At 40.6% G+C, this 27,174-nt stretch overlaps 1 protein-coding gene and 1 long non-coding RNA gene across 15 annotated transcripts in view; one reads left to right on the top strand and one right to left on the bottom strand.

Annotated features, from left to right (window-relative positions):
- The window catches only part of PTPRK (protein tyrosine phosphatase receptor type K), a 327,907-nt gene that overhangs the window by 91,874 nt on the left and 208,859 nt on the right, over positions 1-27,174 (bottom strand). The window lies entirely within an intron of this gene.
- Positions 6,161-17,873, top strand: LOC309528614. The gene is made up of 3 exons (XR_014217844.1): positions 6,161-6,246; positions 10,539-10,575; positions 17,604-17,873. It is a non-coding gene; the product is annotated as an uncharacterized lncRNA (long non-coding RNA).

Below are 27,174 nucleotides of genomic sequence, written 5' to 3'. Positions count from 1 at the left end.
TTTGCAGTTCTCGCTCCGAGAAAGAAAGAGAGAGAGGACATATTTTTCTTTGTTCCATTCTGTTTGATTTAATTTGAAATAAATTAGGCTTAGATGTTACTCCTCAAGGCTTAGCTTCTGTTTGGACTCTGCTAGTCGTGTGCTCACATCCTTGGATATGGGTCACATCAACGTGTTGAAAGACCGGAGGGATGAATCCCAGGTGACGCTGCATGGGGGGGGGGAGGAACTAGCCTTGGTGTTATCACCCAACAAGAACTCCCTAAGCGGTTTGCAATAGAAATATGTAAGAGAGTCAATAAAACCATACAAATATAAAACAATAAAAGTGTTCATCCAAACAGAAAGCTAAATCATAACAGTAAGAGCTGTTCAGCAGTGGAACACTCTCCCTCGGGAGGTTGTGGACTCTCCTTCCTTGGAGGTTTTCAAGCAGAGGTTGGATGGCCATCTGTCATGGATGCTTTAGCTAAGATTTCTGCATTGCAGGCGGTTGGACTAGATGACCCTTCGAGTCCCTTCCAACTCTACAATTCTATGATTTTAAACCAGCACAAAATATCCACTCTCTCATCTAACTCATTCAGATGAAGTAAGCCACATCATGCCGTAATGTACCATTTATGACTTGAAATAAACTGCTAATTCATTTATTTCCAAGAGAAATAGAATGCAGATAATAGTGGAATTTGGATCAAAGATCAACACAAACTCCAGCTTTTGATGAATTGGACCCTAGTCTACAAATGATTATGCCATAATAAATTCATTAGTCTTTAAGATGCCTTTGTTGCTTTTGACAGACTAACATAACAACTACCCCACTGAAAACAGCAGTTTTATTGACCTTAGCCTAGGAATGTCTTCTCACACAAGAATACAACACTATCCTCTGTAATTTTGTATAGTACGGTATGAAACCCAAAATGCTAGTATCTGGAGCTTAATGTAGTGCTATGTGTCTTTATACTTATGGATAAAAAATAAATTGTACACTGCAGCAAACGGACAATTACACAAATGAGATGTCCATGCCATCTTTCATGCACTCTTCTAGCCATCACTGTCCTCTGCAAGGTCCCATTCAGCACAATCCGTCCCCCAAGGAAGAGTGCAATAGTTGGATAAATGCATGAGCAGTGTGGAGAGTCCTTCTATTCTGTATAATGACTGTTGTGCTGCAATATGCATGCACTGAGGTCCAAACAAGAAGTTGAAGGGAAGGAGGGAGAAAGGAAGAATTGTAAGAATTGTGCCATCCTTATTTGTTTTCAATAACACCACAAGGTGTACTTTTAATCACTGGCGATTTAGTATCAAATGTTAAGCCTTGTATCAGAGATGAATCTGATGCTTCTTCAATAGTAATAAGGGAAGAGAAATTCCACACATTCCCAGGCAACAATACAAAAATTGCATATATAAGAATGAGACTATAGCCATGGCAGGTACACATACACACCATTATGGATCAGGAAGATTGAGCACCACTTTATAAGATACAATGAATAATAGCTTTAGTATTCTCTAAAGGTTAATAATAGACAGACAGATAGAAGAAAAGACACAAAACCTGTTGACCCATCAGCCACCTTTCAACAGCAGAATGATTTAATAAGTAGCTCTAGATAATGGCTAAAATGAAATTCGATTTCTTTAGCGCTTGATAAGCAACACACAATATGACAGTTCAATATCAGTGCCCCTTTGTAGAGATTATCTCCATTTATTCAGAGATTGTTTTCAAAACAAAAAGGCCTCCACAGTTGGGAAAGAAAAAAGGAGAGCTGCGTGCATCTCCTCAGAACCAATTTTAATGATAAAACACATTACCTGCTGTCAGTCAAAGAAAAGCAGAGTATGTCCCAGGGCCTGTGACAAAAAGGCTATTTCTCAAAGATGTACACAAGGATAGGACACTCAAGCATGACAAGTGTTTTGCTGTTGCCGCTTTTCAAGAGAAATCCCATAGGTTGATCAGAATGCACAATTTCAGTTTCATTTATCTAAAATAAAAGGAAGTGGCTTTTCTGGTCAAAAGATAACATTCACATTTGTCAGTGTGAAATTGAAAACAATGAAACAAATTTCATAGCAAAGGCAAAGGATGACGATAAAGAGAACAGCAAGAATATTTGATGCCTTAGCAGTTTTTCTTTCCTTGCGCTCTCTTGTTCTCAAACTGCAAGACACAATCAGGAGCCAGACCAAAGATTTCACAAGCATGGTATGCAGTGACTTGCTACTGGCCCACAACTTAGTGTTCATGGGACACTGGAAAAGCCTCTTACATACATAGCATAGTAGCGATGACTGTGACCTACAAGATTGGAAGTTACAGGATCAAATTCTTTCTCAACCTCAAACCTGCCAAGGTTGCCATACTTCTGTCAACCTCTTCTCTCCTTCCGCACTATAAGAACAATAATATTGGTTTACTTTACAAGAGCTGAATCATACTATGATAAGTCAAACTGTAATGACAATGACCAACTAGGTCATTTCTGAGTTACTGTGCTTGAATTATTTCCTTTCTACTTTAGTCTAACCTTTAAGTACAGACATGTTCTTTGCCCGCATATCCTGGTAGCATAGGATATAATTCAAGATGGTAGCTCACAAGTAAATATCCAGTTGGTTGTTTTTCAAGTAATCTTTTGTGATGTTCCAGAACATCTAAGACTCACCAAAGCAGTGCAAACCTAGGATTAAGGAAGGGGTGGCTAGAGCAGCACAGAATAATAAGGTCCCATGCACAAAGGAAATACAGCATTGTCCCAGAAAGAACAGAGAACACGTTCAAAGCATCCTGAGATCAAACATATTCTCTATTATTTATTATATTTATATACCACCCTTTATCTGAGGATCACAGGGCAGTTTAAAAACACAAGAATGAATATTTCTCTCTCAAAAAAGAAGGGGGGGAAAATGGTTTAGGGGTCAAAAGCTGCCGTACACATCTCCTTCCAGGATGCTCTAGATCAGGGGAGTCAACATGGTGCCCTTCAAATCTTTTGGATAGTGGGATATCCAGTCTCACATAACCAACATGCTTAAGTCTGATTAATGCATGAATGCTAAAAACTATAGAGTTTTTAGCTTTCTACCTGGCCAGGCTTAGCTCACCTTGGGAGAGACTAGGTAATAAAGCCTTTGTTCCCAGTCTATCTAACCAGCTCAACGTGTGAAGAGACAAAGCTGCTTGCTAGCCTCTTAGCTGAATGGCTTTAACAATCCTCTCTTGAGTTACAATACCAATAATTTAGGAACTTTCATCATTTTGCAACTAAGCCAAGTTTTACCGCCTATGCAACATTTTTGACTGAAATATGGGAAAGCACAAGAGCCTGACCTTTGAAGCGTTTGTAAGTAAACCAATTTTAAACTTACCAAACGTGGGGTCTTTTTAAATGCTGGGGGAACAGGGAGTTTTGGAACTCACACAGTATTTCCACACTTTACTTTGCTGCATGTTTTGCGATTTTAAATCTCTGCTGGGGTTCTCTCACCAAAGAGTAGCTGCCCCAAACCAGGATCTTGGCATCTAGGAATTCTCCTTTTATACAGTGGTACCTCAGGTTAAGAACTTAATTCATTCCGGAGGTCCGTTCTTAACCTGATACTGTTCTTAACCTGGGGTACCACTTTACCTAATGGGGCCTCCCGCTGCCGCCGCACGATTTCTGTTCTCATCCTGAAGCAAAGTTCTTAACCTGAGGTACTATTTCTGGGTTAGCAGAGTCTGTAACCTGAAGCATCTGTAACCTGAAGCGTCTGTAACCCGAGGTACCACTGTACCTATTTTTTCTTTGCACCAACATGGACTGCATCTCCCAGCATCCCTGATCACTGACAGTGCTGGCTAAGGATGATGACCACTGTAGTGCAGCAACAATTGTCGTTGTTGCTAAAACGTTTATCTCGCTCTTCCTCTCAAAGGAGCCCAGGGAAGCAAGCAATTAAAACATCTAAAAGCAATTCCAGTACCAATGCAGACCCGGAAAGATATCTACATAAAGGGCTTGTTAAGAATATAATAAATAAGAGCCTATTGGATCAAATCAATGGCTCATCAAGTCCAGGATCCTGTTCTCAGAGTGACCAAGCAAGATCCAAGCACATGAAAACTCCCTCCTCCGGCAGTTTCCAAGAACTGTTATTCAGCAGCATATAGACTCCAACCATGGAGGCAGGGCATAGCCATCATGGCTAGTAACCTCTGACAACCTTATCGTCCATTAACTTGCCTGAATCTCTTTTAAAGCAATTCAAGTTTGTGACCATCACTATCTGCTGTAGGAGCAAAGTCCACAGTTTAACAATGATTGTGTGAATAAGTGCTTTACTTTGTCTGTGCTGAATCTTCCATCATTAGGCTTCATTGGATATCTACAAATTCTAGTGTGTTAAGAAAGAAGAAAAAACCTTTTATCTCTCCACTTTCTCCATCCTGTGCCTAATTTTATATACTTATCATGTTGCTTCCTACTTGCCTTTTCTCTAAACTAAAATTTCCCTTTCCTCATAAGGAAGCACCTTGATAATTTGGGTTGCTCTTTTCAGAACCATTTCCAACTCTACAATATCCTTTTCGAGGTGCTAGGACCAGAACTGTTCACAGTAGTCACACTATAGATTTGTATAATGGCCTTATGGTACTGGCTGTTTTCCATTCCTTTTCTAATGATCCCTAGCATGAAATTTGCCTTTTCACAGCTGCCGCAAACTGCGTCAACATCTTCACTGAGGTATCCACTCTGACCACAAGGACTTGTTCCTGGTCAGTCACTGCCAGTTGAGATCTCATGGGCGTATATGTGAAATTACGATTTTTCACTGCAACATACACACACACACACACACACACACACACACATATATATACACTTGTCTGCACCAAATGCATTCTCCATTTTATGGCCTGTTCATTAAGTTTGCAATCCTTTTCTGTTTTACTGACCCTGAACAACTTAGTATAATCATCAAACTCAGTCAACTCACTGCTCACTCCTAACTCTAGATCATTTTCAAACAAGTTAAAATGCACAGCTCCCAATACCGATCCTTGGGAGACTACACTTTCTACCTCCATCAGGCGTCCAGTTATTCCTACTCTTTGCTTCCTGTTGCTTAACCTGTTCCTGATTCACAAGTGGACTACCCATCATTCCATGGTTGCTAAGTTTAGAATGCATCATACATACAGACCCAGTATGCCAACATGCAACCAATTCTACATAACTGTAATCTCAGGGGTAAGATGAAATCCAAGGGATCACCTACCTAAAATATACATAAGGAATGAAGTGGTTTTATACCTTTCTTTTTCTTCTGAGTTTGTGAAAAACTATTAGCTTTTTGTTTTCTCCTTTTTCCAGGTGAAAGGACTAAATCTGTTACTGTCTGTGGGGAGCTAAAGAAAACACCTGACTTAATTTATGGATATTATCGTTAGTTATTATTATTAATTAACTTTATGGATCTAGGGGACTTACTGTTAAGATCAGCAGTCTCATCATAGCTTCAACAGAAACCAGGGGATCATCAATATATTTTACCGCATATACTTATGCATGCAAAATGTATTTGTCCCTGCTGCAGAGACAGAGCAAAGAGACAAAGATATAACTGCACTGTTGGCAATTACTTGTCTGTTTATCTGATGGTATGTTTATTCTGCAGCCTCCATTCATGATTAACAGTTTGTGTATCCCTCACCTGTAATCAATAGCTGTGCAGTCTTGTATTAGCTGTGGAGATTAGACATCCCTTGATAATAAATTCCATTGATTTCCTCAGCTTAGGTGTAGTAATCCGAGAGCATTTTCCAGCATTTAAATTAAAAAGAAAATATATAGCCTTCAACGAGTGGAAATGCTAGCATGATTATAAGGTGTGACCTCTTTAAACTCATTCCTCCAGATGAATCAAACCTATCTGGTGTAATAAAATGTGAATGAGCATGTCAACAAGCATGAAAATGAAACAGCAAAGAAACAAAAAATGTGACAGGAAACACAAACCAACGCCAGAAAAGCTTTGCTTGAATTGTAAATGGCACAAGCATTTTCTGAGATTATTTCTCTAAGGTATTTAGTTTGTCTTTAACATTAGGAAGCAATTGAGTCGGGCAGCATCAATTCCGCGCCCTCCCCCCCCAAAAAAGCTGCTACATCTTTGCTGCTTCTAAGTGTCAGTCTTCAAATTATAGAACCATCGGGCCCGAAGAGACCAGAAAATCAGGTATTCTATCTAGCACACTGACTGCTGGTTCATATATTAAGGGAAATGTGGAAAAGAAGAAGCTCCAAACCAATTTATCCCAGCACTGTGCCTTCCAGATGTTTTGAATAACAGCTCTCATCAGTCTGGGTGGGAGTTATGGGAGTTGTATTAAAAAATATCTGGAAGGCACTAGGTTGGGGGGGACGGGACGATGCAACATGTGACTCACATGAGCCAGTGTGGTGTAGTGGTTAAGAGCGGTAGTCTCGTAATCTGGGGAACCGGGTTCGCGTCTCCGCTCCTTCACATGCAGCTGCTGGGTGACCTTGGGCCAGTCACACTTCTCTGAAGTCTCTCAGCCCCACTCACCTCAGAGTGTTTGTTGTGGGGGAGGAAGGGAAAGGAGAATGTTAGCCGCTTTGAGACTCCTGAAGGGGAGTGAAAGGCGGGATATCAAATCCAAACTCTTCTTCTTCTTCTTCAAAGCATCACAACTGGAGTGAGAAGACTTCCAGGGATGTTTTGGGGCTCATGGATCTCAACAAGGGGAAGACATGCAGTTTCCTTTCCCCCACATCTTTGCCCATTTAGAGCCGCTTCATGACGGGTGCCAGATGGGTGGGAATGGACCAACTGATTCTGACTGGAAGTTATGAGAAAACTGAGTGCACATCATGCACTTAGAGGTGAACGACACAAGAGTTATTTGACTGTTTCTAAGAAATCTGGCATAGTCATTATCAGGGGAAATCTTGCCATCTGTATCGATTGCTGGCCATTTTTGTTTTTGCATCCAATATTTGTTTTGCAGTGGAGGAGGCTCAAACTTGTGTGAAAATTGCATTGAATACAACCTGGAGGTCTGCTCTCTAATTTAAAATATACCAGAGGGAACATGCACGTTTGCTTTCATGAATTAATCTGCATATCTTTCCTGAATTTTGAGAAGTGCCAAATGTGAGCCGAAACATATCAAATCAACCAACGCATACCATATGCTAAATAACTTAATTTTTACATACAGTAGGAAGAGCTTTGTTCAACATAAGCATATTTTGTAAGCAGATCTGAGGGTTTGCAGAAAATCATAAACAAATCAATGTTGCACTTTTACACCATTTTTCTAGAAAGCTGCAACCCACAGGCTTGATTCTGATAACACAAAACCACATGCTTTTTAAGAGGGAGACTATTCAATGAAGGAAGACCCCAGAGTGCAATGTAGGCTTCTTTCTGGTGGCCATCTGCATGTGTTCTGAGACTTGGTGTCTCTGTGGGTCCTGGACAAGAACGAGACATGCAAATGCTATCATTTCCTAAGGTTCAGCAGACACTTTTGATGGATGAGAAAACTGATTCAGTTTGCAATTAAAGGCAAACCTATCTAAAACACTTTCTGAAACAATATGCCATCCTTCAGAATTCACACTTCTCTGAATTTTGAAAAGTAGTTTTCCAGCCAATTAATACATGCAAAAATGGTAAAGTGTGCATATATTACTGAAAATAGCACACAAAACTGTATTACAGAAAACTGCTTTATAAAAATATGTAGATTGGGCAAAATTGCATTAATGTATGTACCGTTTTTTACCATATATAAGATGCCCCCACATGGTACCAACTCCCATATGTATTCCAAACACAGGAATTAGGAGACAGAGATTAGTCAGTCAGTGACTATATGTGGGAAGGTGTCACGACCACTAACGAAAGTTGTTGCATGGTAAATTATTCATAATTATTCATAATTGCATTACCCAAACATTTGTTTGATATTATAATCAACATAATTTAGGTGGCTTGTGGTTTTTTTAAAAAAAAATCTGTACTGTCTCTGTTCAAGTATCATATTGCCACCAGAGTCAGAAAAGTGGGTCATGCTGTCTTCCACTGTAAACAGAACAGAGCAAAATCGTGTTCAAGTGCAAAAAACAATTGTGTCCTTCTTTTGCTTGAAAACTGGTCTCTTTTCTGCAAGACATATAAACCTCCTTTGGGACAATTCAAATTAGAGTCACAGGCCAAACATAAAGACATGTCTGTGAAATCAAATCCTTTTTGCTCATTTAACATGCTTCTGTGATTTCTAGTCAAAGAAAATGAGACAAAGTTTTGCTGGCAGCCCTCTCCCTTGTATTTCAAAACCAAGAATATCAAATATCCGGGAGATGGGGGAGAGAGGGAAGTACTGAATGGATGTAGTTAAAACAAGGAGTTTTGGGTCAAGTTAATTTCCTTTTGTTCGAAGCTCCAACACTGCTCTCTTCACACTGCTTTCCAGGCCCATTAAGAGCTCTGACTGATGCTTGGCATTTTTCCTCCAAGTGCTTAGATGGGGAAACTGCAGCAGAAAGTCGGAATTAAAACTTCTGGCTGGCATTTTTACAAGCTGCAAGGGCAAGGTAGCCTCTCTACACCCTGCCTTGGACAGGGTGAATTTTAAGACAAACAGCACGGTCCCAAGATCTAGAGCAGTGTTCCTACCAGCCCAGGAAGGAACCAGAGTTTCTGACCAGTAACCTACCACTACACAACAACAGCGGCTTTGGAAATGCAAGGGGAATTTAAAAAGGAGTTTGTAACTCTGCTAGTTCAACAACAACAAATGCCACTGGGCCCTAAAGTAACTCTTTGGCTATTGACCAAATAATTTGAGTAGAACACATGTAATCAAGGAACATTACCCTTTCCTTTATTTCAATGATAATAACATGTGGACCGCCGGCTTTCTTCTGCCAAGGCATTGGGTACCCAAATTAAGTAGGCGCTAGACAAACCTAAACACTTTTAAAATCCACAAATCCTTTATTCCTCCTGCCGCCTAAGTAATAGTTATAGACATCATTGTTTTCCACACCCAGTGGATTGCTAATGTAAAAGGCAAATTATTTTTCAGACTTTACTACAAGGGGGTGAGAAATCTGTGGCACTCCAAATGTTGATGAACTCCAATGCACATCAGTCCCAGCATGGGAACGATAGGAGTTGGGAGTCTAGCAGCATCCAAAATGCCACAGATTACTGACCCTTGCTTTATTGGGAATAAAGAACATACACCACCTGGCTATCTTGTAATGATATGGTAAGCTCCAAAGCACCCACCTACCAAAATGCTAAAGGAATTTTCAAGTGCCATGAGAATGAGGCTATGTTTTGCAGGCACACAAATATTTGAGACAAAAATTGAGGGACTAATGCTACTGCATTATTACTCATTCTACTATTTCTAAGAGCTTCGCACAGGAGTGCTCTGTTTGCACTTTTTTAGCTTATATGAGCAATTTAACATGCGTAAATAGTTCCTGGGCTTACATGAAGGTGTCTTTCACCATCCCTCTAATATATTTTGCTACTTTACAAAGGTAAAGGTAGGGAAATTCAGGTACCTATTTATCTACTTGCACTTTGACGTGCTTTGGAACTGCTAGGTTGGCTAGGACCGAGCAACAGGACCTCACCCCACCTTCTGATCGGCAAGTCCTAGACTCTGTGGTTTAACCCACAGCACCACCCGTGTCCTTTTAAAAATATATAGTGAAATGTAAATGTCATGATAATTTTTTTAAGTTGCATATTAGTGGAATTGGGATTGAACAGGTTTAGGATGAGCACCTGCAGAAGCAAGAGAGATGAAAAATAGATTGATTCATTAATCCCTAATTGCAATACAGTATGGGGGGATTAAAATGGCCTTTTGTTTTATGATGATAGCTCTTGTTTTCAAGTCATGCTACATTTCCTTCAATATCTTTAAAAAGCACTGATATTGGGTTTTGGTAATATTAAATTTAGCTGATTGATCAGCTGCCTTTTTACTGCTTCATCAACTAAAATAGTTAATAGGTTAACAACCCTATTAAAAAAGCACTATCAACTCATATCTAAAAATGGGCAATTATGATAAGAAGCATTTCATGCTATCTTCCAAGGACAAATCCATTTATATGCTGTGGCAACACTAAATGAGACTACTCTAGTCTAAGTGGACTGTGAATGGTTAGCCTAAATATGCCATACCATAGGATTCTAGTTGTACTGTAATCATTCAGGATAACCTATGTGCTGAGTAAGGTATCTTCCTTCATTTCCCATTGACTATAGAGGGTATTTTCTTAGTACAGTACATGACAGCAGACTTGTCACCTGATTTCCAATGTCAATTGTCGAAGACTAGTGGTCTGTAAAGCATGAAGGAGAATATGCCCACAAAGACAGATACATGATGAAGCAGTGCAGGATTTTCTGAACAAAGGATTGGTGCTGACCTCCATATCTCTATAACTTCTACTATATGCTTTTCAATGCAGGGAGAAGAGGGTGAATGCCAAGGCGTCAAATGTAAAGGTATTAGTATTAATTCAGCTTCTATGTCAAAACCAGACTAGTTCTCTCTAGCTGTTGGTGACCCACAAAAATCTATCTGCTTGTACTTATGGGTACTTTGTAACTTGTTAACTTCTTAAAAAAAGAAAGACATGGGTGATTTTCTCAGTCACCAGTGTGAAAATTATTCAACACCTATTCTTCAGTTCTGTTGTTTCAAAACTGAAAGTACACTTGCATATGCTGAATTTAGCTGTGGAGGTTTACATGGAAGGGATAAATTGTTGACTTTATGAAGCATCTATTGTGATGTACCATTTCTTAATAGAAGGGCAGTTAACACCTGTAAAATAATTATATCTGCCAAATGTTGTTGCCCAGAAATATAAATACACAATTGTCCCTGCCATCTGTTAATTGTACTATTCGAATTGCATCATCATATACATATTTACTTGACTTTTACAAACTTTTAAATAGCTTTTCCAAATGCAGTGTTCCTCAGTGAGGCAGAACTAGGACTGCTAAATAAGTCACTCAGAGATACTATGTGGCCCTATATGGTGGTAACCAACCATAGCCTTCCAGATTAAAGATCCAGTCAGCACTTACTAGTTTCTTGTTCTGGACACTTTGCATAACAGCAATAAAGATAAATGGGGACCAACCATCTTGGGTAATGACATCATTTGTCAAAGTCATGAACAGCTGGCACATAAATATGAGGAGAAACAAAGCAGATTGTCAGGATGGATACAGAATTTGAGTTTTCTAATTGAGAGAGTGTCTTAAGCAGCAGGAGGGGTAATGGTATTCAAACACACAGCTTATTGAATGTTTCTTATAGGAAACTACAGTTTAGGAATTCATGTTAGATGCTCCACATGCATCTTGTAGAAGAAAGAACACCTTAAAAATGAAGTCATTCTTTCAAATATATCTATTCAAAGAAACAAACATCAGATGTTACCACAGTAAATGGTGGCTAGGTAATTTTAGGTGGCTTCAACACACTGTAGACACAATGAGAGTAGTTTTTCAGTTGCATGGAGTGGGCACCTGAGTAACTATGGTGACATGCAGTAATGTGATTCACACATAGATCTCACTTTGCAGTGGAGAGGGAGAAAATAGTGACCAAATGCACATGCAGTGCTGTAGCTCTGGCTTTTTTTAGAGCTGAGGCAGCCAAAGTGCTTTGCTGCTAAAGAGACAATATTATCTAGATATTTTAACTGCATTTAATGACTTAGAAATTCAGCATATTTAAGCACACATTTTGCTGTGTGATGGTCATGTTTGACATTCCTTTGGCCGCTTCACCCACCGTCCTCCCCAGAGATACAACTTCCGCCCATGTATTTTTTGAAAGCTTTAAACCAGTCGAGTACATTAGTTTTGTATGGATCTGGAGGGGTGGGAGTGGGCAACCTGGAGGAAATGAAAACAGCATTTTGCCATTTATTTTAATGTGCAATATGTGTGTCATCAGATAAATCCACGCTATGGCAACAATTGTCTTGCTAATCCTAAATATAGAAGGCCAGTAGGAGAGCCCAGCAAGAAGTGTTAACAATGCCAAGCTGCATTAGTTTCTCCAACTGTGAGGAATTTTTCAATATCAACAGTATTGAAATTAAATTGCAACTTAGGTCAAAAGCTTCAAGATAGCTTAGTGACAGAATATTATATCCTTAATTAATTCTATCTAAATTTGATCAAGGGTTTTGTGTGTGCATGTTATTTAAGCACCCATCTTTTCATTACTGGGCTTTAGGTTCCTATTTTGATCAAAAGTTACGGATATTTAATTTCCTGAGTTTAATTAATCTGTTTTCCCCCCTTCTGTTTTGTGAGGAAAAGGTCTGTTAAATACATGCAAGTTCCAACACAGGTCAGAACACCTTCCAGTCAGGTCACAGGACTCTCAAGAGTAGCTTGAGGACAGCGTAGTCCACTTGCATAGGGCTCTGTAGCATGTGCATATCAGCACACAAATGCATTATTGCCAATGCAACACATGTGGGCACAGCGACACCACTGATGCCTTCCGCTGCAAAACCTCTGAGCTCAGTGGAATTCAGATGCTCCCTGCCTCCTTGATCATGGTGGTTACCTTCCTCCTCAACAAGTACAGTGGTACCTCGGGTTAAGTATTTAATTCGTTTCAGAGGTCCATACTTAACCTGAAACTGTTCTTAACCTGAAGCACCACTTTAGCTAATGGGTCCTCCAGCTGCCGCCGCGCTGCCGGAACACAATTTCTGTTCTCATCATGAAGCAACGTTCTTAACCTGAAGCACTACTTATGGGTTAGCGGAGTCTGTAACCTGAAGCGTATGTAACCCGAGGTACCACTGTATATTGAGCCGAAGAAGGAAGTTGCAAGAGTAGTGTTCTGTCCCAGTTCCTCTTTCAGCTCTATGACTGGAATTCAGTGCTGTCCTAAAGTGATTGTTCCATCAGCCCAAGTATTTCTGCTAGCCAGAATGAACTAGTGGGAGTTATTGCACTGACCTGTTAGCCCAACAACTGCCCAATGTGCTTTCAAAGGTTAATGCTATGGGATCTATTTTTGTATGCATATAGTTTGGAAAAGTAAAGGTTGTGAGTGTGTGCTCTCTCTTTCTGCATCTTTTGGGCTGCTGGGGGTTTTTGGGGGGAGAGACAGTTGACAAGTCAAGGGGATGCTCCAAGCACAGTGCATTATTTCACTGGTCCATTGGCTAAATTAAAATGAGCAAAGTGGCCTTCTGAAGTGCCCACCTTCATTTTGAAACAGAAGCCTGAAGTCACTGGAGAATTAATGTGCAGAAATCCAGTATACTTTCTTTATTTAGAAGTCGGAAGCAAGTGCTATGTGTCACGCACATATTATTCGGTATGACAAACAGTCTGTTCTCTCCTTCCCAACAATTTTTCCATCGGCCACAGGGGGAAATCCCTTCTAGCTGAATGCAGACACCCAAAACTGCTACTGTGGATTAAAGATTCTCTAATCATCAAATCTTTTTATAGTTAAGAGTGGCAGAAAATGCTGGCACCCATTCAGACTGTGAAAGATAAGCCACTGTGTCCATTTATGGCCACAATCCAAACTCTGTGCCAGGCACAAAAGTATCACACACCCTTGCTTTCCTTGCTGACTTAACATGAAATACTAGGATAAAGAAAGAGAACCAACTGCAGAATACTATGAATGTTCCAGATAGTCTCTTATCCTGGAGAGAAACATAGGAAATTGCCTTGTTTATCTATTTAGCTTAGGATTGCCTGCACTGACCAACAGATTTCAGGCAAACACCAGTGTGGTGTAGTGGTTAAGAGCGATAGACTCGTAATCTGGGGAACTGGGTTCGCGTCTCCGCTCCTCCACATGCAGCTGCTGGGTGACCTTGGGCCAATCACACTTCTCTGAAGTCTCTCAGCCCCACTCACCTCACAGAGTGTTTGTTGTGGGGGAGGAGGGGAAAGGAGAATGTTAGCCGCTTTGAGACTCCCTAGGGTAGTGATAAAGTGGGATATCAAATCCAAACTCCTCTTCTTCCAAATTTAAAGGCACACAGTAAATTAGAGGGACACAAAGCACTAGTCATCCATTTTAACCTGTCCTGCCTCCTCAGACTTAAGAGTGTACAACCCAAGATCCTTTAATTCAGAGGCACCTAACCTGTGGTACTCCAGATGTTGCTCAACTGCAGCTCCCATCAGCCCTAGCCAGCACAACCAAAGGCCAGGAGTGATTGGAAGCTGTAGTTCAGAAACTTCAAGAGGACCATGGGTAAGCTATCCCAGGTTTAACCTCAAATACTAGGGCCAGGACTCTTACACATGAAAAGAGATCACTCAGTCAATTGCTTATAGCCCCTTAGCTATTATTCTTTTTGAATCTATGCCTCAAGCACAGTCTTTGCCCACCCTAGAGTTGCAGCTTACAATATCTGGAGGGCAACAGGTTGTTGAAGGTACTCAAAATGAACGCAGATTTTAAAAAAGCCTTGACCTCTGCTCTTCTTTTCTCCTTAGGAAATGTGGCAGGGGGGTACACCTACAAGGACAATAGGACACCAGTGGACAATATTTCTATTCCAGAGAAAGGAAAACAAAGATATAATAAGCTGCATGGAATAATTTTTACTCCCAGTCCCAAAAATTAAAGTACAATTAACCATTTAAACAAAAAAAATCTCCTTACCTCAAATTTAATAATGCCAAATTAGAGCCCACTAATGCTGTGATAATGTCTTATAATGGAATTCTGCGGCTCCAAGCTGTGTCATTAGCTGTTCCCTTTCACTCCAGTCTTTCCCCTGAAGTAAAATATTATCCTGCCTAATAGTTTGTGTATAAAATATTTAAATAAATCAGGCCCATTTATGCATATGCATTCTTTCCTTAAAGGTCACACCAGCATTTCAGCCAAATAATTACAAAGCACTACACGCAGTTAAATTTTGGTTCAGTAATTTAAGGGAAAGCACTCAAGAGCTTACCCAAGAAGCTATATATTAAAGGGCAAGGCTAAAAGCATTTGTCAAACTTAAACAAATTAGTCCTATGTTACTGCTCATCCTGCTAAGTTCTGCTACTTTCAATTTTGTCCCAAATGTTATGTCCCTAAACAGCTGCTGTGTGTGGCATGCTGGGGAAAAACACTCTGCATCTCATAATCATTGTAGTTCTAGGGCAAGTTTGTCAAAGCTGCTATTTAGATTCACAAGTGCATGCATGTACAACTGACTTGGTGTTTAGACTACAGAATCATCAAGCTTTAAGAGTACATATATCTTTGGCCTGAACATTAATTGTAAATATGATTTGCATGCAACACTGAATCATAGTTTAGTGTTGTGAGCATTTGCTACAGCAAGCCTTGGGCTTGCACATCACTGTTATGAAATGCTCTTGCCTTGAGAGGTTTATCTATGCTGACATTGCTCTCTTCTTTTTTGGGTGCCAAGTGAAGGCATTTCCCCTCTAGGTCTTTTATTACTTTTAATATTTTTTTTGGGGGGTATCACTATTAGTATTATTCTGGAAACCAAATGTACTTTTGCTTCATTGTGCTGTGGCTGCTTCCCAATAACTCAGTCTGTTTTGCTTTAGAGCTACTTGAAACCCTTAAGTGTTTAAGATAATATAAAAATTATGTAAGAAAAACAAAGGAAACTGTGCTATATGTTCCTATGGGGGTTCTTGAACAAGGGGAGGAAGCTTGCAATTAAAGGGCACCAGGATCAAAATGCAGCTCAGCCTGCTATTATTGCTAGTCTACCTTCTCTCTTGCAAAGACAGCAGATATGTTTTATTGGATAATATTAATGTCAAGGGCCAAAGGCAGACTGACAAGACCAATTAGATGCCTGCTCTGTTTGAAAAATGGAAGGCATTACTGGCACTGTCCACTCCAAAACTTTTGTGATATATTCCTACCACCGTTTCTCAAACCTTCTCATAAAAAATGTAGTAGAAAAGAAATAAGTGGAAGTAACTGGCAATCAGAACAGTATCGGAAACTCTTCAGCCGTTGAAAACAACAATCTATACACTTGCGTTTCATTCATGAGTGATGATACCAAGAGGAGAGGAATTTGGAGCAAAAACACAAAAAGCGCAACACAAATTCATTCATTTCCAGTTTTGAAATTCAAATTGAGCAGCCTGCAGAGAAGCTGATAAGCTCTCTAGCAGAGTATAAAGTCTACATAGGCCTTAAGATCTAGCACAAGTGTATTATGTATAATGAAGTAAAATGAATAAATAGCATCCAGGTTGAACAAATCCAGCACTACTTCCACCCAAGCAAGCGAAACCAAGGCAAAACTATAGAGTTATGAATACAAATCTCTCAAAAACTGCATAAATATTTCATCCCCCCCCTCAAGAACAGTTGCCGAAGAACCAGATACATCATTATTTAAAAACACAACATAAAGCAGACCAGCTGGCAATGGCTTTTCTGGAACAGAGTGTTTCAGGTAGAAGAAAAACTGTTCTCCGCCCTGCCCACTCTGCCTCTACTTACCGGTGAAAAAACAGTCCTGCAACTACTGTTAAAATAAGAACAGTCCTGCTGGATGAATCCAAAGGCCTGTCTAGCCCAACATGCTATTCTCCAGTGGCTAACCAGATGCTCATGGGAAACCCACAATAACAGCACTCTCCCCATTTGTGATTCACTGCAGTCTACCGTTTGTGCCCAAGGTGTCCACCCAATTTTGCTGTGAGTATGTGCTTATGATGAAGAAGACAGCACATGGCAATAGTTAACCCTACGCCCCCTGCTCTTGATGTAAATCTTGCTCAACCTAGCCCATTAAATAGCCGCTGGGTGTGAGAGGGCAGAAAGGGAGGGAAGGGAAGGGAAGGGAAGGGAAGGGAAGGGAAGGGAAGGGAAGGAGAGGATGAATGGCCCACCGCTGATAGAATTGGGCTTAATCAGCTTTAACTGCTCTGTCTGTGAACCTCAATGTGGTTCTGTAATGATAAAATGTTATCGGGGGAAATTATGAGAGGTGGGAAGAAGAGAGAGAAACTTTTCTTGATTCATCGGGCGGGGGATAGAAATAGAATTCCACAAAGTTGCCTTTGCTGTCCTTCATTCAGTGACTACCTTTCAACCACCGTAATGTCAAAAGCCTGAATTGATTTTAGCAGCGAATTTATCTTTAGGGCTGTCACCAAGATAAATAATATCGTCCTTTATAAACAGAAATAGAGGATTTATTCAGAGGAATTTCTTGCATCTGTATGTGCTGCATTTTGAAGTTTAAAAAAATGTATTTAAAATATGTGCTCTGGAATTCTGGGAGCCTGCCCACAAGAAAATGGAAAGTGGAAAAACAAACAGCAATTGTCATTCTCTTAAACTTTTCAGGTGAACGTGTGACAAATAACCTGTTAATTTTATAAACTTTTCCATATCCTAAATATTTACCAGGTGAATCAGATCTTAATTAAAAAGAAAAAGGACTCTGCCAACCTTTGCCTGTCTCTTGTTCCCTTTATTTCTCTCCATGACCCCCCACTTTCTCCCCTGGCTGGGAAAGGTTCCACTTTGTTAGCTGTCCCCAACCTGAGGTGATGGCAGAGGTGGCAATGGCAACAGGCAAGGGGGCATGTAAAGAAGATCCAAACTGCTGGGCTCTTCTGATGGTCTGTTCCACTGCAAAGGCACACTTGAAGTGTGGCTGAAGAATGCTCTGCAAAGCCTCATTTCTTCCCCAGGCCACTGCCCCTCAGCATCCCTGGTCTGCATTCTCCCCAAATGCCTGCCTAGACTTTGCCCTTGAACTGCAATAAAGTCTCTTGCTTGCCTGCGCAGCTGTAGATGTGTGCATGTGGTGAAACGTCTGACAGCATAGTTGGAATACTGCTTATTGTACTAAGGTAAGAGTCAGATTTATTACCTCATCCACAAGGGAATGCAGTCCAGAAGGTTCATGCCTTCTGTTCTTCCACAAGACCCTTAAGAAATGTATGTCTTAATTAAAAGTCAATAGTCAAGCATTACATGCAGTAATAGCCTTATCTTAAGAGCTACTTCTAAATGGAATTTAATAATAATAATAATAATAATAAATTTTATTTATATCCCGCCCTCCCCAGCCGAAGCCGGGCTCAGGGCGGCTAACAACACTAAAATAGTGCAACATTATAAAAACATCATAAGAATTAATTAAAATCAGAATTGATGGCAACCATAAACTAAAGTATTGTAAGGATTGCCAAAGGAGGGAGTCAGGCTGTGCCCTAACCAAAGGCCTGGTGGAACAGCTCTGTCTTGCAGGCCCTGCGGAAAGATGTCAAGTCCTGCAGGGCCCTTGTCTCTTGTGACAGAGCGTTCCACCAGGTTGGAGCCGCAGCCGAAAAAGCCCTGGCTCTAGTTGAGGCCAGCCTAACCTCTCTGAGGCCTGGGACCTTCAAGATGTTTTTATTTGAGGACCGTAAGTTCCTCTGTGGGGCATACCAGGAGAGGCAGTCCCGTAGATACGAGGGTCCTAGGCCGTATAGGGCTTTGAAGGTTAAAACCAGCACCTTAAACCTGATCCTGTACTCCACCGGGAGCCAGTGCAGCTGGTATAGCAAAGGGATGTTCCTTAAGATGCATGTCACTCTGGTAGAGTTGCATGCTTAGTTATTTCACAGCAAAGATGTAGTCCTAAGCAACCGCTGAGCTGCTTCCAAGCCGCCCTTTCATGTGGAACAAACATTCAGGGATCTGCCTGCACAATATCCAGCACCAATCCTACAGAGGCAGGAAATGAGAATGTTGCAAAATATTTACAAAAATGAAAACCAGTACATTTATAAATATTGTTGTGCAACGAAGTGCACAAATCACAATAACGTCTTACATGAATTCTTAACTTCAGCCTGAATCTTGTCTGCTCTACAAGCTGCTTAGAGGTTTTGATGATTAAGCAGTATATAAATCCTGCTTAATAAAAATCATCATCACCATCTACATTTTATGTGTATGCCGCCTTTCCACAGTTAAAAACAATGCTCAAGGCGTCATACAACATGACAAGATTTACACAATTATTACAAAAGTCAAACAATAGACCACATCAAAAACATACACAACCAGATGGAAAACAATTTCCACATAAATCAAAATCTAAAACTAAGAATACAGCATTGATATCACAGTTGAAAATTACATAGGTAAAAAATAACAGCAATTAAAAAAAAAAACACAGCAAAAACGGAGCCCTCTCTGCCTAGCAACAGCAGTGGCAGTGGCAGTAGCAGTAGTTCTTTATGGAGCCTGTCAGGCCCCGTCCTAGGCCAGGTGGTGAGTGGCAGGACTGGGGCCCTCAGTTGTTGAGCAGGGGAGTCCAAATAAATGCTCATTCATCCCTCATGCCAGGGGTAGCCAACACGGGACCATCCAGATGTTTCTGGACTAGAACTCCCATCATCTATGCTGTCTGGAGATGACAGGAAGTTCAACCACATCTAAAGGGCACCACATTAACTACCCTTGTCAAGATAGCCCCTCCAGACTTCCACTGGCTCTAGCACCCTGCAGAGGCAACTTCTCTTGTAGACTAGACACTACCTGCATCCCCTGGGAGCCTTAGGCTTCCACAGAACTGGAAAGGTTTGGTACAGAATGAGGCAAGTGGCCCATACTGCATGCAACCATTTAATTTAATGACCTGGAGAGAACATTTGTTGTTGTTTCCTGTGAGTAGAGCCATCCTACAGATCTTTATTATTAGGTTTCTTTAGAGATGGGGATATCATCCACAGGCACTTTCTGTGGGCATTACATGGTTCTGTTTGATGTTATCAAAGAAACTTGTTTAAGCACATTGTTGAGGAACAAGAACTGGGACAAGTGCAGCGAGGCCTTTGATTCAAGTCACCTGTTTGGCATTCCATTTGTTTGTAATGCTTTATCTCCCTTGAGGCAGTAATGTGATGTCTACATTGGAAATTGAGATAGTGGAATGAAACTTGGTATGCAGGCTTCGGGCAGTGTTCAGATGTAAAATGTAGATCCCCAGCTCTCTCTTTCTACTTGTCTCATTGGACAAGAAGAATATGTTGGAGACATTACAGAAATAAGATTACATGCTGTATCAGCCATACTTTACAAGCTTTTTGGTTTTCTTCAACTAAAGGGTTAAAAGAGGAAACTTGCAATGTCAGGTCTCCTTTATTGTTTGCAAAAACTCTTATTCGATCCATGTTTAGCGGAAACAGTTACAAATGCATGTTCAAAATATAGAAATCTTACTTTATTTTGTGCACATCTGTTTTAGTCTGAAATGCCTCACTTGGAGTTCTGTGTTCAGTTCTGGGCACCACAATTGTAAGAAGGATGTTGACAAGCTGGAATGTGTACCAAGGACGGCAAACAAGATGATCAAGGGTCTGGAAACCAAGCCTTATGAGGAACAGTTGAGGGAGTTGGGCAGGTTAGCCTGGATAAGAGGAGACTGAGAGGAGATATGATAGCCATCCTCAGATATCTAAAGGGCTGTCACATGTAAGAGGGAGCAAGCCTGTTTTCTCCTCCTCCATAGGGTAGGAACTGAACCAATGGATTCATATTACAAGGAGGGAGATTCCGGCAAAAATCAGGGAAAAACTTCTGACAGTAAGAGCTCTTTGACAGTGGAATGTGGTGGTATCTCCTTCACTAGAGGTTAGATGGCCATCTGTCCTGGATGCTTTAGTTGAGGTTCCTGCATCGCAGAGGGTTGGACAAGACCCCCGGGGTCTCTTCTAACTCTACAATTCTATGATTATATGATTCCAAAACTACTTCAATCCTACTGGTGGCATCAATAAGATTAAGCCAACTTAAATGAAATAGACATTTTTAAAATTTAAAATTAACAAAGCAATATATTTCCATTATTTCAAAAAGCATTCAGAGCCCACAGTTTTTAAACATTAATTATTAAGGTACCCAAAATAGTTTCACAACTTACAACAAAGATAACACAGTGCCATGAAATGCCAAAACAACTCAAACTGCCTCCTTTCTGTGCTGTGAGAACTGAAGTCTGACAAAATTCAAGTGCTCATATATTCAAGCTAGAAGACACTGTGCTTACTCAAGCAATTCCCCTGCCTTTGATCATGGCTTAAATATTAGCCAGGTTGATCTTTTGCCCTTCCTTCCAAAAAGAATTGTGGATAAATAAAGCTAGAAGCTTTTATCAAGGAAATAACATTTGTTTCAGCCATCCAAACTGGCAGCAACAACCCTGGAGTCCTGCACTCAACTCCAGAGTAGATGGCAACTCCAGGAGTACCTGGCAGAATCTCAAAGAAGCTTGGCACTGGTTGCATGATGATGAGCAGGAGGCTGAAAATTCCCTTATTCTCCCGCCTTCTCCAGCCAATTGGCAGGGGTGGGGGAGATTGACTCAGCTAGGAACAGTACATAGGGCTGTTCCATTATACTAAGCCACAAGTCCAACTCTTTTCACAGACCAGGAAGCTCACCACAAGTGGTTGGTTTCTTGGAACTCACACTAAGAGATCATATCGTCCTTTTCCCTACACTGTGTACTCTGCTACATTTAATCCTCACACCAGCTGCAGAGAAACCCTCACACCCCAGATGTAATGTCACTATCTAATGTCATATCAGATGTAATGTTCCTAGATCAGCTGGCTATGGTGTGTGGTAACCACGTCCACACAGCCAACCCGCAAAGGCACAGCAGTTACTTAGTAAGAAATACTAAGCACATGGTCTTGCAAACATACATTGGAAGCGAATTACAACTGCAGTATTAAGCAATTTTTCTGATGCAATTTGCAGTAGTAACTGAAACTTCTTCATAATGCTTAAATCTAAACTAAGATAAGAAACTATATATGAGGGGTATACTACACAATTACATAATGTGCATATTCAGAAATTACTGCTTTCAGTTGTGAAAACTGTATCAATTGTTGAGGATAATTAAAGATATAGATTTTGAACTCCTGCAGTTGATAATTTGTACTTCTTTTCAACCTGTTCCCTTATTTCCATCATGAGATGGTTAGAAACAATTTATTCCAGTTTCTGTTGGAGTTCAATTTTTCTAGTAATCTTCATTGTGTGGGTAAAAATTGGCAAAGTGTTGAAAACTAGTTTTTGTCATCACAATCATACTTTCCTGACTTTGGAGAAAATTGAGCAGAAATGCCAGTGAAATATATGAAACATTTTCAAGTGTCAGTAAAAATCATGACAATATCTGGCAGGAATGACAGTTTGTTTATTTTTTTAAGTATTTTGATTAAATATGGAGTTGCCATATTTTAGTTTTAATATATGGAATATATGGAGTTTTATTTTAGGAATTTTTAAATAAAAATGGCTTTTTAAAAAGTTACCCAAAATTGCAAAGAGAAAAAGGAAACTAATCACTTGTACCATGATCCAAAGCATTTGCATCAAGGTATTTGCTTACCATAGCAATATAGCATCACAGTTTGAATTACCGCAATGTCTTAGCAGATGGCACATTGAAACTCCATTCTAAGCAGTTGTGTGCTGCCACAGCTAGCTTGAGATTACAGCTATTAACCAGATCACCGTGCTGTGTACTGAGATCAAAGCCTCTTATTCCTCAGTGTAGCTGGCAAGTGGAGCGATTGAGAGAATGGACACCATCCATTCAAAACGTAGCACTTTCAAAACCCATTGGCTTTAATTGCATGCATTTCTTGACACACTTAAGATAAAGTCCGGTTAAGTACTATCAATCTGTTACACACCTTGTTACACACACAACACTGCACTTGATGGGTCCACTGGCATGGGTGTGGCTAGGGGGGACAGGGAGGGGCAGCTGCCTCCCTAAATCAATATAAATAAATAAAAATACATAGAAAACTGAGATTCTGCCCCCCAAAAATAAAAACCCTGGCTATGCCCATGTCCACTGGCATGCTTTTAATTTACTAGGCAAGACTCCCTTAACAGGATCTCTCCACAAAGGTCAGTCATGCCTTAACTGTTAAGTGATATGAGTGTGCATTTCTGATTAAGAATGTAAGTAGCAGGATTATATTTAATTCCATTTACAAATCACTTACGGTAAACTATTTCAAAGCAATTAGATCAAAATCCACTTAGGCCAGCATTCCTTACAACCAGAAAAAGCAGGCAGTCTACCATAAATCAACTAGTGCCTCTTCTCACCCCTGTTGTAGGGCATTTAACCCCACGAGGTATTTTCCCAAAGCAGCTTTCTGATTTTGGCTATCTATGTCATATAACACTATGAGCTAAGATCAAAACTGATAAGCTCACCATTTTGGGGATCCTCCTAAAAAAAAGCTCAATATGGCTAATAAAGGTAAAGGGACCCCTGACCATTAGGTCCAGTCGCAGATGACTCTGGGGTTGCAAGCTCTTCTCGCTCTATAGGCCGTGGGAGCCAGTGTTTGTCCGCAGACAGCTTCCGGGTTATGTGGCCAGCATGACTAAGCCGCTTCTGGTGAACCAGAGCAGTGCACGGAAACGCCATTTACCTTCCTGCTGGAACGGTACCTATTTATCTACTTGCACTGTGTGCTTTCGAACTGCTAGGTGGACAGGAGTGCTAGGTGGACAGGCAACCCTAGGATAGATTAACTCTGATTCAGTGTGTGGTCCTCGTGCTCACACTATGTCTGCCATTGTGCTCACCACCAGTATGGATGCCCAAGATCCTCTGTGATGAAGATTCCCTCATCTTAGTGAAGTATCACAGACACATGTGCAGATCTGCTGCTACTACTGAAGTCAACTTAGGAAGTTTTACTGCATGAGAAGTCTAGGTGTTTTCTCGAAGTGCATTTTGGCATACTGGACTGGAGAAATGTGTAATAAAAGCGGATTCATGTAGGTAAAGCACTGAAGAACCAAATGTGAATGATAAATCTAATTTCTATGTCTTGTCACTAATGTGGCTTAGTCCATAAGTGAAAATATCTGGATCTAATAGGGTAGGGTTACTAATATGGTAGGGCTGAGGCATAGCTATTTTTTCTTTTTTCAAGAAAAAAAGGTGCCAGTACTCACCATTGTTACATACAACTTTTAAGATTTTGGAGGGGGAGGGGAGGAAGGTGCTGGTACTGCATACCCTTGAATACCCGGGGGGGGGAAGCACTAGGCTTGGGGGCTATACAGTGGTACCTCTGGTTACGTACTTAATTCGTTCCGGAGGCCCGTTCTTAACCTGAATCTGTTCTTAACCCGAAGCACCACTTTAGCTAATGGGGCCTCCCGCTCCTGCCGCGACACCGCTGCACAATTTCTGTTCTCATCCTGAAGCAAAGTTCTTAACCTGGGGTACTATTTCTGGGTTAGCGGAGTTTGTAACCTGAAGCGTCTGTAACCCGAGGTACCACTGCATTGTATGGAGCCCTCTGGGAAACCTCTCTTTCTAACTACATCCAACTTTCCCCTCACTGCACTTGTGCTACAGGCCCAGCTTGCCTTGCAATACAAGAAACACAGTAAAAACCTATAACAAAGATGTAAAAAAATACAGCAACAATTATGCTCTTCCTGCCAGTTGGTAATATTTCTCCTGAACTTGGCTAGAGCACCAATCCTCTTGAAAGAAAGAAAAAGAATCTACTGCAGGAATGTTGGCCAAGTGTCATCCTTCATATTAACTTTGAGAGAGTGATTCATGGCAACTAGAAGTTTACCTTTCACTGTACTTCAGAAACAAGATCTCATAAGTGCACTGCCTGATAATTGGTAACCCGACTCGCTACCCACAGATTTGCAGCCATGTGCAAACAAAGTTCAGCTGACTAAAGTGACTATCCAAAATACAATACTTAAGTTAGCTGCTGCCAGATTCAGCTCCAACATAGTTCAAAAGTCCAACCTGATCTAGATCACTGAAAGGAAGAGAGGAAACATTAATTGTTTTCGTTCTATCTCATGCCTTATTGCACTTCAGGAAAAACGAGGAACAACACAATGGTTGATTTCACCAAGGATTCGTTTTTAGCAGTTAGCCCCTATATTTTATCGCTCAGTAGTATGGTCATCCCATTTATTAAGAGAAAGAAGCTTTGTATCAGTTTTAAACATAAGCCACAAAAAGCCCTGCATGAAGAACTTCTTAGGTTCAGTTCATGGCTTGGAATTTTGCTGTGCCCAAGACCCTGGGAAAACTACTACTGGGTGGAGCAGATAGCAAGCACAGAACTAGAGAGGCCAATGGTATGAGGACCAAGTTACACATTATGCTACTTGCATGGTTGTGTTTAACATGCAGGGTTGGGGGAAGAAGCAGGATTGAAACTGTGGTGTCCAGGCAGTGGCAGCACCAGAAATAAAATACTGGGGAGGGCATAAAAATGCATTTCTATGGGTGCCAATATCTGAAAAGCTCAGTTCAGTCTAATATTATGGCTAACAAATCAAAACTAAAACATAACAGACATCTCCACCCTGGTACTGGCTGATGTTTTGGACTACAACTCATCATAATCATCTCTGGCCTTTGGTCATGTGAGCTGGGGCTGATGGGAGTTGTAGGAGGGCACCACGTTGTGGAAGGCTACATTATGAATGTGGTTACAATTGCCACATTAAAGAAAAAAATACAGATATAAACCAAAATGATGTGACATGAAAAATGGCTTCCCTTCAAGTAACTACAGGGGTCTGGCAACAAAGAGGTGAAAATTACCCATGCAACCCTGCTGCCAGCAGCATGTGCCTATTACACTATTCAGTTCAAACACTTTCAGAGGAGTGTGCTGGACAGGACAAGACAAAGCGGTTTGCAATGAGGACAAACTTCCAGTTTGAAATGTCTTGATTAGTAGAACAAATTACTTCAAAACAAGAAAAATGGTGGTTCAAAGGAGCACTTTGGACCAGAATTCAAGTCTGAAAGAAATAAAATGTTGACTAATGAGTTACTGAGAGTTAATGTGTTAGAAGGCCTATGTGGATTGCCAAGTACATTTCCAGTATCTTATCATGATTTATCGTAATCAGCAATGAGCTGAAACTACCAGACTCCAATTAATTTGCTTCCTATGTCAAATTGCACGGGAGGAGGGGGACAGAAGGGTGGTCCCACTACAGGATTTGAATACAAAGTATGAGGTAAAGAAAATGATCTATTGGCTCCAACATTCAGATTACATTCATATGTGTTTAGTGCAAATCAATTACTTCTCTCTTTTACTGGCACCATTAGCTTAAATTTCAACTTAAAATCACAAATACAGAGCTACAGGTATGATTTAGGAATGTTGGATGCAACACAGTAGGCAATAAATTATTTGGGGTTTTCTTTCTAAAGTATATCTACTTAGAATTAAGACCCAATAATCTTATTGCCTCCTTTAGACTAATTGGAACAACTCCCTCTCACGGGGGAGGTGTCAACAACTGCCCTTAGACTCTTGGCAAGTCCACCTCTGGCTGCCTTAACCAAACAAGGAGGAGAAGAGGTATGTGCACAGGTGATTATGGTTTTACATCTCCAAGTATCCCATCTACAGTACTTGGACTGTACAAATAGAAAAATGTCCACAGCATTAGGATAAACAGGCAAGAACAAATTTGCTTTGCCCCAGCTATGGGAGTCTTCCCCAGATATTGGGTGCCCAGATATCGTTGGACTAGAACTCCTGTTACCACTGGCCCTGCTGGCTAGGAAAGATGAGGACTGCACCCTATCAGGGGACCCAAGATTTAGGAAAGCTGCTCAGTGGTGTCTAATTCAGAATGAATATGGACAACCTTAGCCACAAAGTCCTTTACAAACCAGACACAATGGGTGACTGTAGTGGACTTCTTCAACAATTTGTGGGCTAAGATCTAACAGTCTAATGAACTACGTTTCCATGTTTTTTCAGGTCTGTGTACCATACTCTGAAAAGTCTCATGTTTTTCTGTTTGATTCTGAAATCTCTTCAGTCATCAAGTAACCCAGTAGCATTAATGAGATAGGAAAGTAAAGAAACAACAGTTAACTCTACTTTTTCCAACAGTATTTAGGTCACCATGATGTATGTATCAGGGCTGGTAGTTTCTTTTGCATTTAGAGAAAATAAGCAACTACCTCGTCTTTCAAATGTTTCGTATCCTTCACAGGAAATTACCAACAATAAGTTGGCTATATCACA

Source organism: Podarcis vaucheri (genome assembly GCF_965113315.1).
Source record: "Podarcis vaucheri genome assembly, chromosome: 3".
Lineage (NCBI taxonomy): Eukaryota > Metazoa > Chordata > Lepidosauria > Squamata > Lacertidae > Podarcis > Podarcis vaucheri.
Note: the sequence above shows the minus strand (reverse complement) of the source record. Positions and strands in the feature narration are given on the sequence as shown.